At 38.6% G+C, this 18,464-nt stretch overlaps 1 pseudogene; it reads left to right on the forward strand.

Annotated features, from left to right (window-relative positions):
• The first annotated feature begins 10,256 nt into the window (after positions 1–10,256).
• LOC133795979 (protein DETOXIFICATION 45, chloroplastic-like) overlaps positions 10,257–18,464 on the forward strand; it is a 35,644-nt pseudogene continuing 27,436 nt past the window's right edge.

Raw genomic sequence — 18,464 nt, forward strand, 5'->3', positions numbered from 1 at the left:
TCTCCGTCCGAGCCAACCTCCTTCGCCCCAGCCACTCTCCTTCGCCTACCCCTCCACTTCCACGACCCCCCACTCCCCCCACCAGTGCCCCTCCACACCCACGGCGCCCTTCCACCCAAGCCCTCCACGAGTCTATTATATTTTTGTGTCCAAGGTCTATAGTCGTTGTTCCACTGCCACTGCCGCCGCTCCGCTGCCACTACCACCACTTCGCTTCCATTTCGGTGTCCAAAGTTTGATTTTATGTATATATTATTTGGGGTATTTTTTTGAAAAATTTAATTATGTGTTAGTAATTTTATATATGTTTGAGCTTTAAAATAGGAAATTTTTTGAATAATTTAAATTGGTTAATTATAAATATTTTATGTATTATAATAAATGTTCTAGGATTTTTTGAATGCAGGATTTTAAAAATTTTTAAATGACCGTATTAAACTGTTATTCTATCAATATTTTTGTGAAATTTAATTAAGTAAAGTAGTTTTTTTTGTTATATGTTATGTCAACATAATGCGAATTGTAATGAATATAGTTAATTAATCTTATTACAATTAATTGAAAACTACTAAAAAATTAATTAGTATTTAATTAGAAGTTAATTTATTTTCTCTGTCCCGGTATGCTTATGATTGATGGATGTTGACTACAACCATCAATTATAGGCATATCGACACAGAAATGATAAGTTTAACATATTAATAATAAAATAATGAATGAAAAAGATTAATAAAATTTATCCAATTATTTAAAAAATTAATTTAGTCTAAAATTTAAATAATAATTCATTTCTAAAATTATTATTATTATTATTATTATTATTATTATTATTATTATTATTATTACAGATTAAAAAATTATGAATAGAGAATTAAATAAATAATAATTTATTATTTAATTATTTTTAATTAATTTAATTAATTAAATAATAGAAGTTTAATATAACATTATCTAATTAAATAATTTAATTTAATTTTTTTATTAAATAACATTATCTCATATTAAATAGTTATAAATTAGTTGAATATAGAAATTGATAATTATATTTAATAAAATTTTGAAAAATTAGTAATAAATATTAAATTATTTTAAGAAAAATTATTAATTTGTTTATTAAATAAAATTATCTAATATTAACTAGTATTAAATTATTTGAATATAGAAATTGATAATTTTATTTAATAAAAGTTTTAAGAATTAATAATGATTAATTAAATAAATAATTAATTATTTTAGGAAAAATTATTAATTTGTTTATTAAATAACATTATCTAATATGAACTAGTATTAAATTATTTGAATATAGAAATTAATAATTTTATTTAATAAATGTTTTAAAAATTAATAATGATTAATTAAATAAATAATAAATTATTTTAAAAAAATTTATTAATTTGTTTATTAAATAACATTATCGAATATTAACTAGTATTAAATTATTTGAATATAGAAATTGATAATTTTATTTAATAAAAGTTTTAAAAATTAATAATGATAAATTAAATATATAATAAATTATTTTAAGAAAAAATAGTAATTTGTTTATGGCACTCTTCAAGAAGTACTGGTGTTATCTTTCACTGGTGCATATTCAGTAGCATTATTTTGGTGCAAATGGTTTAACACTGATCCAAGCAAGAAGAAAACAATCACTGAAAATAATATCACTAGTATAAACGTCAGTGGCGAATGGTACAAAGATGAGTCGTATATACTTGCTAGCCAAGTTAAGCAAGTATTCTATCTTGATGATCTACTTAGAGGTCGACAGTGGAAAATTGTTGAGGATGTTAATCATCGCAAATTTGGGACATCGAGGTCGATGAAGCTGATGTTGATGTTGTACATGACACAAGCTCATCAAATTTTGTGTTGACCGTGGATCTCAGTCAACTGGTTATGGAATCTCATCAACCTGCAACATATGTTGGCACTATACAAAATTCACTTGCTGATCAATTGGATGATAATTTCATAAATGACGACTTAGGCGAAGAAGAAGTCGATGAAGAAGATGAATTGCTAGTTGATCTTTGTGAAGATGATGTTAATAATACATCTCTGATTGATGTCAATTTAATTAATGATGAAAGTGATGGTGATTATTCTACATAGTTTTTATATTTTTGTAATAAAAACAATCATTTAAAATATAATAGATAAGACTTGTAATCATTTTGTTCATTTCCATTGGTGATACTTGATACTAACTAATAATTTAATACTAACTAATAACTTTTGTTCTTAAGTATAATGTCAGCTGATATAGTCACCTCTCATGGTGGAGATGGTGGTGGTCTAGACCCGCCAGATCCTAGTAGAGTACCATCTTCCTACGAGTCAGGTTAATAATGATTTTCAAATTTTGTTCATAGCTTGAAATTAAAGCTCAACCAATGTTTAATATATATTAATATTTTCAAATTTTTGTGATTATTGAAAATGTGGATAGTTGAACTGCCGAAAAGAAAGGGTCATGGCCTGGCTAATAACAAACCACTTGAAATTCGAAGGCGGAATGCCGGGAAACCACTAGATCTTCAGCTTGATCCTAGGACGAACAAAGTGGTTGGCTTGGAGGACCAAGCTTTTGTCTGCAAGATAGGCCTCCAAGTTACCTTGTTGTTGCCAGGACATTACTTGGATTTTGCTGATGTACATCAACAATTTAAGGATCAAGTCTTACAAAAGATGAACGTAAAAAATTAGAACAAATCTTATGGTCTAAATATTTTATTATAATCACTTACAAACTAAACTAACGTGTTATTTTTTAATGTTGATGGTCATCCAGAACCCGAGAGAGTTATGAAAATTATCTACACAGAGATGCGCAAAATATATCATAAGAGAAAGAACATGAGACATACTCACTTCAAAAAATATTACTCTGAGCTAGAAGATTTGGAGAGTGTTCTCATTGCCCCACCTGACCATTGTACAGAGAGTTGGAAAGATATTGTTCAGTTGTTTTTTAGCCCAAAATTTATTCCGCAATCCAACCAAAACAAGAAAAACAGAAAATAAATGAAGTATACATCGACGGAAGGCACAAAATCGTTGGCAACTAAGCGTCAATAATTTGTAAGTAAGAATATTAATTTAATTTAACAAAATTATACGTTCTAACATACTATCTCTACATTTGTATAGAGAACCCTAATGAACATATTATTGATACTTTGAAAGATAGCCATTTGAGAAAATCGACAAAAGTTTTTGTCAACGACGCAGCTCGAGAAACTTTTGTAAGTTTGAATTTTATGTTGTTATTTTCATTAAACTATGTTACTATTGTGTTTCTAACACTTTTTATGAATAGGAAAAAATGACGGAAGAGCTTGAGAGGGCACGGCTTCAAAGCCAGTCTCAAGGACCGACGAAGGGATCTGAAACTGGATCTGCTACTGATTCCTCGTCGATCGATTAGTAGGAGATTATGAATAAAGTACTTGGGGAGAGGTCTGACTTTCAAAGAGGAGTGGGTTACAGCAAAGGGATAGGGAAAACACGAGCTTTCAGCTCCACAAGTCAAAGTCAGTCACAAGCCCAACCTGCTCATACGCCTCAAGAAGACATGGCTACTATGGTGGAGATGATGAAGTCAATGCATGAAGAGATCCGGATGTTGAGATATCAACAAGGTCCATCTGGTAACCCTCAGCATACCAGTTCACAAACTGAGTCGCGGTTTGACAACCTTCTGCAATGGTATTTACCATCACAACCTAAATGTGGTATATCTTCTCAAAGTCCACCTCTTTGGTCGATGCTACAACAACAACAACAAAACCATTTTCATCCACCTCAACATAATTCTCCTAACATGTATATGGAGGTACATCACAACAATTTCAGTACATGTATGGTCGCTCCTCCCAGTCCCCTCCTATTTATTACCCCGACGTCCCTCCAGGATCTCAGACGTCACATCCTAGGCATCATGACTTTGGGGATTCATTGCAGCAGCAAAGATATGGTCAATTTGTGAGTTTGTCGCAGCAGCAGCAGAGGTATGATCAGTTTGAGAGTTTATTGCACCAGTCTCCCTCGACACAACCACATACTCGACAATTTGGATCATCTTCGCAGCAATCTCCACAAGCTTATTACCCTTCACCACCAGCACCATAGTTTGCTTCACTACTATTGCCGCGCCCTAACATTGGCAAAGATATTGGCATGAATGTTAATGAATATTTCTCGCCTGGTTGGCCCGATCTAAACAATAATAATTAGTTTACGTTTTTTAATTAAATTAAGACAATTGATAGTTTTATAATGTTAATTTTATAATTAGTCTATATATAATTTTGTTTGATGAATATTAATTGTGTTATTAATAACTAATTTGAATTTATATTAAATTTTATTATCTTTAAATAAGTATTATATATATTTATTATTAAATAAAATCAAACAAATTATTATATTTTAATATTATTAATTAATTATCAACAAATTAATAGGAGCGAGACCTACGGGTAGTAAATGAGTCAAACGAGGTTGACTATTATTTTACACCAGTGAAGTCCCGTATTTATTAATCTACCGGTATTAATAGAATAACGTAAACTACGTTCCCCGCAGAATACGCTATTATTACTGGCGGAACTGTGCTCTGTTGTAGTGATTTTGCTGGAAATAGTGCAAAAACACTGCAAAGGTATCATTACCTTCTGGCACAATTCGGCGTTGACAAAAACTTTTTGACCTTTGCAGGTGGGTTTTTCATAGCCATAAAAAGGCTGCGGAAAAATAACAATTTTTGTAGTGATAATTAGTACAAGTACTTTATTATTCTACATAACAAAATACAACAATTATTTAAACTACAATTTTAGTCGAGGCAATTTTTATTTTATTTTTAGACAAATTCTCTAATAAAAAAATCTATATATATATATAATAAAGAAAATCTGTTTATATTAATCAAGCTCGAGTTAGCTTCCTCAATACTATTCGTATCTTGTTCCAAATTGTGACATGTGGAATATTTAAGAATATATATTATATTTATCGATAACTTAGCTATAAGATGTACTCTTGTGGATAAGTTAGGCATTATTCAAACAAAAATGATAAGATAAGCAAAAGGAATGAACGCAAAAGTGAGTTTAATCTTCAGTGGAAAGAAAGAAAATGGTTGGGCAGTCAACACATTGAAATTCTTACTTTAATTATTGTGTTTCTAACTAAATTTGATTCCCAAAATTTAGAATAATATAGATTTACCAACTTACCTTATTCTTAAATCGTCGTAGAAGTAATCCACATCGGTTTTAATTATTTCTACAAGTGAAAAAACAATAGGTACGAAAAATCAGAAGAACAAGACTAGTGGATAAAATGACCATATCTAGCTAGCTTGGTATATAAATTATATGCAGTATACTCCAAATAGCCATTTTGTCTCCTATTAAACGTTGTTTCTAAATTATAGGACGGATTATCTTTTGGCCGAAATTTTATCTTCACTTTTGTGTGTATTTAGAAGTGATAGAGGTAACGGGATGAAACGGTTATGTATTATCACGTCGAACTTAGAACTTCCTTTATGTCAAAATAAATGTACAGTACTATTAAGCTATATGTTCTAGTCTGCCCCATTCACTAAACAGATCTATAATTTTTTTGGCATTGTGAGTGAAAAAAACACACACACACACACCTACCCAACTGAAAAAATAAATTATATACGCCTTATTTTGAGATGCGAGGGAAACATTTTTATTTTTTCATCTGAATTTCCAACAATACATATTCACTAGATTTTACTAGATTGTTGGGATCTAACATGTTTTTTTAACAAACTACTAGAACAAACACTTTTAACAAATTAAGTGCAAGGGAACAGACACTTGATACAATTAACACCATATGAAACTTAACAAACTCTTTATTAGCATTTTCTAAACTATTCGTCGTGGTCCTTTTTCTTTTTCTTTCCAGATGTAACGTGTGGAATATTAAGAATAGTATATGCACATATATATTGCTGTAAGTTAGGCACTATTCAAGCAAAATTATTGAAAAGATTAAAGCAAAGTGAGTTCAATCTTATCAGGGAAAAGACAGAGAACGGCATTGGTTGGTCATTATACTTGTGTTTTTAATTTGTTATAAAAAAAATCCAATTATTCCCCACCCATGGATCTTTTCACCATATAAAGTAACTTTCTTATAAAATTAATATATATATATATATGTGTGTGAATATATGGCAGTATTATTTTATTTTATTTTCCCCAAAATTATTGTATCAACAAGAGATGAAAGTAGACACAAAACTCACCAGAATTAGTGAATATAGTAATAATGACTATGATTAGTAATAATAGTATTACATGAAGTACTAGAATATTTATAGTAAAAAACATTAGCTATTGTTAAATGTAAAGATGAAAATATATCAATTTTTGTTGCAGTCAGATTCTTAGGGCTGTCAATTAAAATGGTGAACTTGAGTTCTACCGTTCTGCTCTTTTACATAAATCCCAAAGTACGTAGCACATTTTTCTCCCCCAGTACCTATTATAATTTATTTTTATTAAATAGTATCATTTTATTCTCAAGAATTTATATTTGTTCGACACTCACTTACAAAAACAATGGTCAGTATACCTATTTTCGAATCCGCATAATATTTGCCACCAATAAATATCATCCAGCATCAGGGTAGTTGTGCGCCTCCAAATCCAGATTGTGGGTCATTTGTACTAAAATAAAGTGAAAGACTTGGATAAGGTTTTGGCATAATTAGGCCAAATTTAGACGCTGTGCTTATATATATATTATATAAACTTATAAATACCTCCGTACCTTAGACATTATATGATCACCACAAAGACAAAACACACAATCTTACAAATATATTTGTCCGTAGCCTTTATATATAATTAAACAAAAAAAAAAAAGATCAGACAAAATAGTTAAGATGTTGCATCGTCCAGTAATTCGGGAAAAGAATGTGGCATGCAGTAGCTTCTCTCGGTGCCCGCCGTACACTGAGGCTCATAAAAAGGTCTCAGTGCGATATGACGAATCACAGTTGAAAGGCATGTTTATGCGCTTTGATACAAACGGAGACGGTCTCCTGAGCAAAGAAGAGCTCAGGCATGCGTTCAAGGCGCTAGGATCACGTGCACCTGGCGTGCGGGCTTTCTTGGCGCTCTTCCGTGCCGATCGCAACCGAGACGGACATATCAACGATAGCGAGTTTGATATCCTGGTCAAATATGCCTTGAAACTTGGTTACTCTATCAAATAGATCGTACGTCAGTTTTTATATGTATGTATAAATTATAATAACGCGGGCAATATACATATGTATATATATTGTATTATATATGTCATGGTACGTGTGAGAAACAGCGTAGCTTGATGTATATCACCTCTGTGACCAAAGCGATAATAATATTGTTAAACTAGAGACCAGAGTGTAAGTTTGTGCGTGCTTATGTTCTGCAGCTGGTACATGTGTATCAGAAAAACGATGTACGTTTAGACGTTTCATTAAGAATCGACGTCATGTGTGTGTATCCGTCGTTTGTAAATCAGCTCAAATATATAATGGGGTAAGAGGAAGAAATTTCAGTTTCAAGTGAGTTAAACAGAGAGAAAAGATATTGAATGCTGCCTATTACCAAGGTTATTCAATGCTCAACGGTTACATAAATTGGAAATTGCTCTTACAATAAATACTCAATAAAGACAGCAGACAAAAGAAATATTAAAGGACTATACAGCTATACACAATCCCAAGAAAAAAGGAATCTGTTATAACAGATTTGACAATCATAACAAATTTGTACGACTAGCTACACATCATTAAGGTGATCCTTATCTCCTTCCATTTCGGTTACAGAGGGATTAATATTTTCAATACGCCCTCTCAAGCTGTGCAGTGGTGAATGAGAATCAGCAAGCTTGTTTTTAAGATAGTGATATTGTTGTATACTGAGAGATTTGGTAAGAATGTCTGCGACTTGTTCTTCAGTTGGTATGTACCTTACTTCTATTTCTTTGTTCAGAACCTTGTCACGAATGAAGTGCACATCAATTTCAATGTGCTTGGTTCTTGAGTGAAAGACAGGATTTGAAGCAAGCTGTTGTGCTCCAGAATTATCACACCACATCACAGGGCCTTTACATAAAAAACCTACTTCTTTAAATAAAGATTGCAACCATATGACTTCTGTGCAGGCTTGAGCCAATGCCCTGTATTATGCTTCACTAATAGAACGTGCCACTGCCTTTTGTTTTCGAGAACTCCAGCTGACCAAGTCGTTTCCAAAATAAATACAGTAACCAGTTGTAGATTTTCAGTCATCAAGAGAACTCGCCCAGTCCGAGTCACAGAACCCTTCAAGAGATAGATTTGTAGCTGATGTGAAAGATATGCCTTCTCCAATTGATCCAACAAGGTACCTTAGTATTTTCTTACAAGCACTCCAGTGAAGTTGAGTTGGAGCTTGTAAAAATTGGCTCAATTTGTTGACCGAGTAAGTAATGTCCGGTCGACTGAGTATGAGATATTGCAGACCCCCTATGATGCTTCTGTAAAGACATGGATGTTCAAACAGAGCACTATCTTGTAGACTCAACTTGTTGTTTTGATTCATAGGAGTGGGACATGATTTAGCATTGAGCATGTTAGTTTTCTGCAACAAGTCAATGGTGTATTTGGCTTGAGATAAGTGTAATCCATGAGGCCCCCTAGTTATCTCAAAGCCAAGAAAATATGTGCCGAACCAAGGGGCTTGAGAGCAAATAAGGTCTGAAGTTTGGAGATAATAGTGGTGACTTGAGTAGCATTATTACTAGTAAGAAGAATATCATCAACATACACCAACACAAATAAGCTAGCATCACTGTGATTGTAGAAGAATAGAGATGTATCAGCCGTAGAATTTTGGAAACCAAGGTCAAGAAGAGAACCCTTTAACTTATCAAACCAAGCACGTGGCGTCTGTTTCAAGCCAGAAATAGCCTTTTGTAATTTGCACACGGCATGTGGATGATGAGGATTGACAAAACCAGCGGGTTGTTCCATGTACACTTCCTCTTGAAGAGTGCCATTGAGGAAGGCATTATTGATATCAATTTGTTGAATATCCCAATTAAAGGTGACTGTTAAAGAACGAACAACACAAATAGTAGAAGGTTTAACAACTGGGCTAAAAGTTTCAAAGAAATCAATACCAGGTTGTTGTTGGAACCCCTTTGCAACAAGACGCACTTTGTACCGATTGATTGAGCCATCAGGATTGTACTTAATTCTGTAAAGCCATTTGTTATAAACAATATGCATATGCGGTTGACGTGGAACAAGAAGCTAGGTTTTGCTATTGATGAGTGTTGTGTTCTCTTCATTCATAGCCAATAACCATTTTGGTGAGCTTAAAGCTTAGTCAAGGGATTCAGGTAAAGAGTGAGGGTTGTTGTTTTGATTTGAAACAGCGGCTAGGAAGGTTTTTGGCTTGAAAATACCAACTTTGGAGCGAGTGGTCATTGGGTGAGTGGATTGAGTTGGTGGCTGAAATCTGCGTTGGAAGTTAAAGATGAAATGGCAATAGGCAGATTGATTTCTATGGGAACAGTCACTACACCAAATACCTATTTCCATAACACATGAATATAATACTAATAAAAAAAGTGTTATACTAGAGCACTATAATGGGCCACTTTGTGAAAAAAAGGGCGGTAATAATACACCATCCCGCGCCACTTAGATTTTTTTTCATTTACGACCTGAAAATTTGTGAGACCCGAGCGAGACCCAATTCTCATACCTTTTTTCCCCTTCTCCTTCTCGTCTCTCTCTTCCCTTCGCCCTAGTCGCACTCCCGTAACCACCATCATCCTCAGCTCCGACCACCTAACCACCATCCTCACAGCCGTTTTTCTTCGAGCCAAGCTCCAAATCTCAGGCACCCGTGAACCCAACCCCCGAACCAAGTGACCTCAGGTGCGAGCCCACCTCTGCGTGCCTTCGACCCAGTGCGACTTCCATTCGCGGGCCACCACCAAGCTTATGTCGTTGAGGAGAAGATGAAAGGTTCTTTTCATTTTCCTTACGACATTTTGTTTGTGATTCATCGCTATCCCTCATTTCCTTGAACTGTGTTATATCATCATGGTGAAGTAATTTAAAATTTCTTAATAATAATAATAATTTAGGGATCTGTCCAAAATTTTGCAAGGTTTTTAAGCTAAAGCCCTTTGTCCATAGCCGAGAAAAAGAAAAAGAAAAGATGCAGCAGAAAAAATCCATATATGGAAGGCCTACTGGAACGAACGGCTTCAATTTCTCCTACCACATGGTGGTTGAATCTAGTGAGTTTCATCTCCTATTTCGATTCAATTCAATTTTCATTTTAGTTTTTAGTCTGATTTGATCTCTTTTGTTCTACCACATTACACCCGACTTTGGTTCTAATGTAAGTTTTTTTTTTATTTGAATTTGAATTTTAGGGTATCAAAGAGTAGCTGAAGGAAAGTCCCACCTCTCTAAGCTAATTTTTGTTCAGGTATATTTGAATTGCTTGCTTATAATTTTTGCAAATCATTACAGAAATTTAATCAAGTAGCTGCATCATTTTACTTAGTGTAATTTGTATTTTAGATTTCATAAACCATTCAATTTGACAGAATTATTGAAAATCATATATTTTGTCTTCAATTTGTTGTCCTTGTGTTCTTTTCCATTTCTTCAAAGTTGAACCACTCTTCTTGTCAGTTCATGTGGTGTTGTGTATGTAGGTATTGGGAATCTTGTAGCTGTGATTTTGTTTCCCATACTTATGTATTCTTTCCAAATGGGTGCAACTGGTGCAGCAATTTCCACAGTTGTGTCTCAGTACGTGTTCTTTGACTAGCATTGCAAATTTTCTTTAGTTTTTGCTGTGATAATCCCTTGACATAAATCTTGCTCGAATGTTTATATTTCCAATATGTTGTCACCTTCTTAATGCTATGTGTTGACTGTGTTTTTAGCGAACGACGTGAGAACGTCAAATACAACAAACCTTCAAGAGAATTTAAATAACACAGACAATTTAATCAACAAAAGTAAATAACACACAAGATTTTTATAGTGGTTCAGCCTCGATCAGTCGGTGATAGCCTAATCCACTACGAGTTGTGATTATAGATTTGTACTCAAGATCAGATGGACTGAGCCAACTGAGTTTCTTCAGTACAGATTGCAAAAATACAAGAATTCTTTCAAATATCAGCATTTTCTCTCTCTAGAATACTCAGACCTAAATTTTCTCAAAAGTCCAGAAAGAAGAAGCCCCTCTCTAATCCCATAAGCCCTCTATTTATAGGCTTAGGGTCATACATCTGATATCCCTTAGAATCGGGATATTTTATTATATTTATTACATTTAAATTACAAAAAACATTCAAAATGCAACAAAACCCCCCATTTGTGGGAAGAATGAGAGATTCCCGCATATCTTGTTGAAGCTGTTTCTGGGAATCTTAACTTAGTCCTCCTCTAGCTAGTTGATCCACCTCACCTCCACTCTGGTCGATCATACACATGCTGGTCGAACATACACTTGCTGGTAGGACATGCAAGTGCTAGACATGCACTTCTCTCCTCTAACATGACACTCTCCTCTAGCATGCCATTTCTTTATTTGGACAACCATGCACTGGTTGGACATATGCATAAAGACCAAATTCTTGGGCTCTCCTAGGACCACATCCTTGGGGTCTCCTAGGACCACTCTCTTGGGGTCTCTTAGGACCAAAGTCCCTTGGGCTCTCCTCGGACCACATCCTTGGGATCTCCTAGGATGCACTCTCCTTAGCTCTCCTAGGACCACCCCCTTGGGGTCTCCTCGGACCACACCCTTGGGATCTCCTAGGATGCACTCTCCTTAGCTCTCCTAGGACCATCCCCTTGGGGTCTCCTCGGACCACACCTTTGGGATCTCCTAGGATGCACTTGGCTTGGTTATGACATCTTTCAAGCAGTCCAACCTCTTCACCAATCTACTGAGTCACTTTATCACAACTCTGAGGAGTCAATGTATTTATTGACTATTAATCTGTCTTTTACTGACCATGCACTGCCACTTTTCACCTTTATTTCCACGTCATTGATCTCCAATTTTTGGGGATAACATTTGCCCCCCAAGTTTATTATACGATTTTCCTCGTATGATAAACTTTTCTTCTAGCAAAATATTCTTGAGATCATTTAAAAGCTCCTATCCGGTTGATAACTTTCACGTAAACTCCCACGACAGAACTTGTCTTGTGATTTCTTCAAATTCTATTTCTTGAAATAATGAAAACATAGCCTTCCTTTTGATTCTCCCTTTGTCTATTTTATCATCGTATAGAGACAGGTTGTTGAGTATCCTCGATTTGGTTGCGCTAGGGTCCGAGCCAAACACTTGGGCTCCCCTCGGACTAGGGTCCGAGCCAACCACTTGGCCTCTCCTCGGACTAGGGTCTGAGCCAACCACTTGGCCTCTCCTCGGACTAGGGTCCGAGCCAACCATTTGGCCTCTCCTCGAACTAGGGTTCGAGCCAACCACTTGGGGCATCTCCTCGGACTAGGGTCCGAGCCAAACACTTGGCCTCTCCTCGGACTAGGGTCCGAGCCAAGCACTTGGGGCTCCTCGGACAAAGGTCCGATCACACCATTTGGGGCTCCTCGGACTAAGGTCCGAGCCACTCCTTCCTTTGGCCTCCTCGGATCAAGGTCCAAGCCATGTTCTCCCTTGGCCTCCTCGGATCAAGGTCCGAGCCAGGCACTCCCTTGGCCTCCTCGGATCAAGGTCCAAGCCATGCTCTCCCTTGGCCTCCTCGGATCAAGGTCCGAGCCATGCACTCCCTTGGCCTCCTCGGATCAAGTCCGACCGGACCTCTTGGGGCTACTCCTTGGACCAAGGCACACATTTCCTCAGGCAAGGGCCATCTACTCGGACGCAGCTGTTTGGACCTGTAATGCCCCGAATTCTCCGTTGTGTTTAACGGCGTGAACAGTAGGCCGGGAGGGCCATACTTGCTTAATTATGTAATTAATTGATAAATGCATGTATATGTTGATCATATTATGATATGATGTGAAATTCATGCATGCGAGTCCATATTTCTTATTACAGGGGTGTGATGGTAATTTGGCCCGTTGAGGGTAAATTGGGTATTTGTTCGCATGTTGGTGATATAATTTGAGACCACATCATGATGTGGGTTCGTTCGAGCCATTTGGCATGAGACGATCAAGGAATGCTTAATGTCAGTTTGGTCATAACAGGCTTAAGCTCGGGGCTCGGGGTGAGTCTCGGGGAGTTTTAATGATTAGAGTGTTACCGGGAATTAAAGGGTAACGGGAGGTGAATTATTGGTGTTTGAGAATTTTGAGATTAGAGGGAATTGGGAAGCGTTAATTATCATTAACGGGATTAATGGAAAGTGCCAAAATTACCCTTGAAGAGGTTTTAGAAACTTTTAAAGACCGAGGGGTATAAAGGTCTTTTGGCTTGGATATATATGAGCTTGGAAGGCTGTAGAGTAAAACAGAACAAAAACAGAGTTACAGTCTCTCCTTCCCGTACATTCATCTCTATAGTTTCTCTTCTTTGGAATTTTGAGCTCAAGTGTGGAACTAAGCTAGGAAATCAAGGGGCTAAGGTTGTGGAGTTAGTTCAGCCATTGGAGAGGGTTCAATACCAAGTTTGAGGTAAGCTTTGACCATTATTTTTCTGGTTTTGCCCTGTTTTAAAGATAGTTTTCAGCTTGTGTTTTGTGGAGGATTGTTGGAATTGATGGAGGATTTAGTTGGGGTTTGTCTTGGGTTATGATGAGGGAGAGTTATGAGTGTTGTTTAGGGGTTTAATTATGTGTTTGGAGGAGGTTTTGAACTGATTTGAAGGGCTGGTTTGGGAGGAAAATACAGGGGAAAGTTTTAGTTCGCGTGCTGCCATTTTGACCATTCTGGGCTAGGCACTGCGGCGCAGTTGTGGTGCGCCGCGGCCCTTGGTGTTTGGCAGGGGAGGCCCCTTCTGTCTGAAGGGCGTGCCGCGGCGCAGCAGGGGAGGGCCGCGGCCCTTAAGGTCAATTTTGCCAAAAAGGTGTTTTTAGCATGGGGATTCAAACCGAAGGCCTCGGGATTGAACCTACTACCCGGTTGAGTAGTGTTTGAGGTCCCGGAGGTTAGGTTTTGGTTTGGGAACCTTTTATTATTCATTTTATTGATGGCATCCCCTAATTTGGTTATGACCAGGTAACCGCTAAAGGACCAAAAGGTCAATCGTTCTCAGGGTCATTCTTTAATTCATTCTAGCTCGAACCGGAGGTAAGAAAACTGCACCCCAAGTGAGACATGCATGGATGTTTGTAAGGCATGTTGATTGAGTAATATGGACATGGATTGAATATGGAATGCTTAGCATATGTTGTTCACTTGTGAATAGCACTGACTTATTAGTCAGGTTTGGCAAAGGTGCTAGTATCAACTGTGAAGCCGTGATTTATTAGTCAGGTTCGGCAGTGGTACTGGGCACTGGTCACGTTGCACTGACTTGATAGTCAGAATTGGCAAAGGTGTTAGTATCAGCTGTGAAGCTGTGACTTACTAGTCAAGTTCGGCAGTGATACTGAACACTGGTCACAAAGCACTGACTCATTAGTCAGAACGGCCTAAGCGTGGATCACGCAAACCAACGGAGATTAGATCTAATCGACCATTAGCATTGAATGGCTCAAAGAGCATTAATGCCAGACCGACCCCGAGGGTCGATGAATGAAATAAGCGCTTGGAGGCTAGTGGCTTACCTAGCAGCCACTCCCCCCCGCTAAGATTATGTGATGTTCACTCGCTTGTTGAAAAGCTTTATGTTCAGTGTGATTATAATGATATTCATTTGATAATGTTTATGAAAAGTGTTATGTTTTCTTGCTGGGCTTTGGCTCATGGGTGCTATGTGGTGCAGGTAAAGGGAAAGAAAAGCTCACCTAGCCTTGAGTGGAGAGCTGATGTGGTGATGTGTACATATGCGGCCGCTTGACCACCACGGCCAAGGAGTTCTCAGAGGAACTAGGGGGTTTACCCTATTTTTGCTGCTTAGGTCGGCAGGATTGTAAATTTCAAACACTAGTGACCATTTTGTATGTAGAACAACTTATAAACGTTTTGTTTAGCTTTGCAGAGCAATTTGTAATACAAATCTCCATTTCCTTTTTATTGGCTTTATACCTTAACCTGTTAATTACACTTAGAGCACGTTTTTGACCAAAGGACTCAGGTAACGAGTCAAATTTCTGGTCCACCGTTCACCGTAACTGTTCTGGGGTAGCCAGGGCGTTACAACTTGGTATCAGAGCAATGCCAAGGTTAAGGTTCCTGTAGACTGGCTGGGCATGTACACACATCACTGAAGTCAAGCTCGACTCTTGGTTTGGTAACTCTTTATGTAGTTATGTGCATAACTGCCTAAATGTGGTGGAAATGCTTTACCTGTATGCATGGGATATTATGAACTGTCATGCGATACATGCTGAGTGCTGAGTGCCATAAACATGTATCTGTTTGTGCATATTGAATGACTGTGGAATATGATAGTTGTCTGCTTGTTCTTGGACCGTGAGGCGGCAAGAGGTTTAGTTATTACTACCTGACTGGCCGTATTGGTTGTTGTTTCAGTAAGGTATCAGTGACAGAATGAACCCAGAACAAACAGACAATACAGCTGGCCAGAGTGGTCAGGGTCAGAATAATGACAACAGTCAGGGTCAAGAGAATGACCAATCCTAGATTCCACAGCCAGCACCTGCAAACTGGCACCAGTTGTTTAGTGATTTGCAGACTGTAGTGTTGAAACAGGGAGGGGAGCTTCGTCTCCTGAGGCAGTAACAAGTGCCTGCAGTGGTTAATGTACCAGAGGCACCTTCTATGTCAGTGCCAGTTATTGGGCAGCAGCCTGGGGTTGAAAACAGATTGGAACCTCTTTATGAGCGGTTCAGGAAATAGCAACCTCCTGTTTTTGAAGGCAGCGCTGATCCTATCAAAGCTGAACAATGGATGAGCATGCTTAACACTATTCTTGACTTTATGAAGGTTGTTGGTAGTGAGAGGGTGGCATGTGCTGCCTATATGTTTCGGGAAGATGCCCGGATTTGGTGGGAAGTGGTTGGCCAGACCAAGGATGTTAATCTCCTTAATTGGGAGGAGTTTCAGACCTTGTTTAATGAAAAGTACTATAATGATGCTATATGTTATCCAGATTTCCGGATAGCGTTTAGATTGATGACCTCGGGGAAGCAGAATTATCGATGTCTTTCACGGTAGGTGACCAGAGCTCGCGGATGAACAGAAAGGCTTCGCCTCTCCCGTTTAGTGTCCGGATTACTCTTCCAAGCAAACACAATATGGAAACTAGTCAACTCTCCCGGACTCCCGAAGGGGTATCCTTTGGGGAAGCTCCTTCCAGGAGAAGCTCTTCGAGTGGTCTCCGCGGAAGCAGTTCCGTGCCTCGCACGGAACAAAGCCAAACGGTCGAGTCCTGAAGGAGGCATATTTGGAATGATATCCGCCTGACACAGGATCCCGCCTGACATGCCCGTCAGGTCAAAGCCGCACACATCCCAGCACGCCTAAGGGTACCTTTTCGCCTACTGTTCCGCTGACAACTTGGAAAAGACGGCTGACTTTGTGTGTTCCCCATACTTTCACGTAAATATACCTACATAGAGTCTTGTAGCCATGCTACTACAGTAATTGTATCCCTATTTATGGCTGGTGTAATTAAGACTCATGTACATAGAGAAAAACCCTAATCCAAAACCCTAGCTATAAAGACCCCTTCATTTTACAAGAAGAGGGACAAACAAATCATATAGCAAAAACTCTACAAAAATCTCTCTAGCTTCATCTTCTTCAAGAGAACCCGAGAGAAACACTGTGAGTGTGTGAAGTTCTTGTGCACCAGCCATCTTACTGTAACCTTTTCCAAGTATAATAACATCGACTCGTGGACTAGGGCTTGTTAACGCCTGAACCACGTAAAAACACTATTTGTTTAGTTACATTTCAGCATTTCTACAGTTCTTATCTTTTTATTATTCTGTTAGTTATTCGTTTCCGAAAAACTCGGTAAACATTTTGGTGCTTTCATTGAGAGCTGTAGGAAGTTGTTAGTCAGCTCTTTTTCTGTGTACGTTTTTTGTATTCACTTCGTGCTAAAGAGATGGTGACTACGAGAAAATCCGCTGTTGACAAAAATGCTACGGTCAACCCCGATACCGTGATGGAAGATGTGGTGCAAAGCGAACCCTTGAACTACCAAGGTGAAGACCCGACATCCCGCCAGGATCGGGTCAGTACCGAAGATACAACATACTTAGAAGACGAAGAAGAGTATGTCCAAGACGGTTATTACAAGGACGACTGCTACTACGAGAAGGACCCAGAACTGGTCCAAGTAGCCGAAGAACTGGTGGCCACCAAGGCCAAGCTTGCTGAGCAGGAGCGCGTCTCCGAAAGAATGCAACGCATGATGGAGCGCCTCCAAAGTAAGTTCGGAGACCTAGGCGACTCGAACGAGGATGCCTCTATTCTAGGTGGTGCTGATGCCCCCATGACGGATCCAGCCGCTGCTGGACCATCCAAAGCTGCCCCTAACAAGGGCAAAGGAAAAGTTGGAGAGCCTGTGCGCGCTGACGCCCCTGCACCTCCTAAAGGCGTGAATCACCAGGCCGACTGCCCCCCCCCCGCGCGCAGAAGGTCTCTGGTGCTCCTAAGCCCAGACGTCCTTCAGCCCCAAGGGGGCACTCTGTGCCTAAAGGGCCCGGTGCTAAGGCACCCAGGCCTAGGGGAAGGAACAACCGCCCCAGTGATTCCGTCAACCAGGACGGTCGGGCTGCGAACTCGCACTCCGAGGATAGCTGGTCCACGGTGGACCTAAGAAGAAGGTTGGAGGCCAAGTATGAAAAGGCCAAAGGAGAAAAGGCCCGGCCTCGCGGAGATGACCTCCGAAATCATATTAATGACAAGCTCCGGGGACGTGACCTCCCGGAGAGTGATACGAAGAGGCTCGAGGAACAGATTGCTGCCTTGACCAAGCTGGTCCGGAAGCAAAGTGGGGCCCTGTCAGACTCTGAGGAGGAAGACCCGGAACCATGTATTCGGAGGATCGCGGAAACGTCCCTCCCGGATAACTTCAAAATGCCTCACATAGAATTATATGATGGGAGGACAGACCCGCGTACCCACCTAGCTAAATACAATAAAATGATGCAAGTGGCGCGTGTCAGTGAGGACGCCAAATGCATGTGCTTCTCACTCACCCTTACCAAGTCTGCGGAGGACTGGTGGAAAATATTAGCTCCCGGATCAATCCACAGTTGGAAGGAGCTACAATCCGCGTTTAGGAGGCAGTTTATTGCTGCCCGCGACCACGACATGGAGGTTGGTTCCTTAACCAACATCAAGCAGCAAC

The sequence above is a fragment of the Humulus lupulus genome, chromosome 8 (assembly GCF_963169125.1).
Source record: "Humulus lupulus chromosome 8, drHumLupu1.1, whole genome shotgun sequence".
In the NCBI taxonomy this organism is placed as follows: domain Eukaryota; kingdom Viridiplantae; phylum Streptophyta; class Magnoliopsida; order Rosales; family Cannabaceae; genus Humulus; species Humulus lupulus.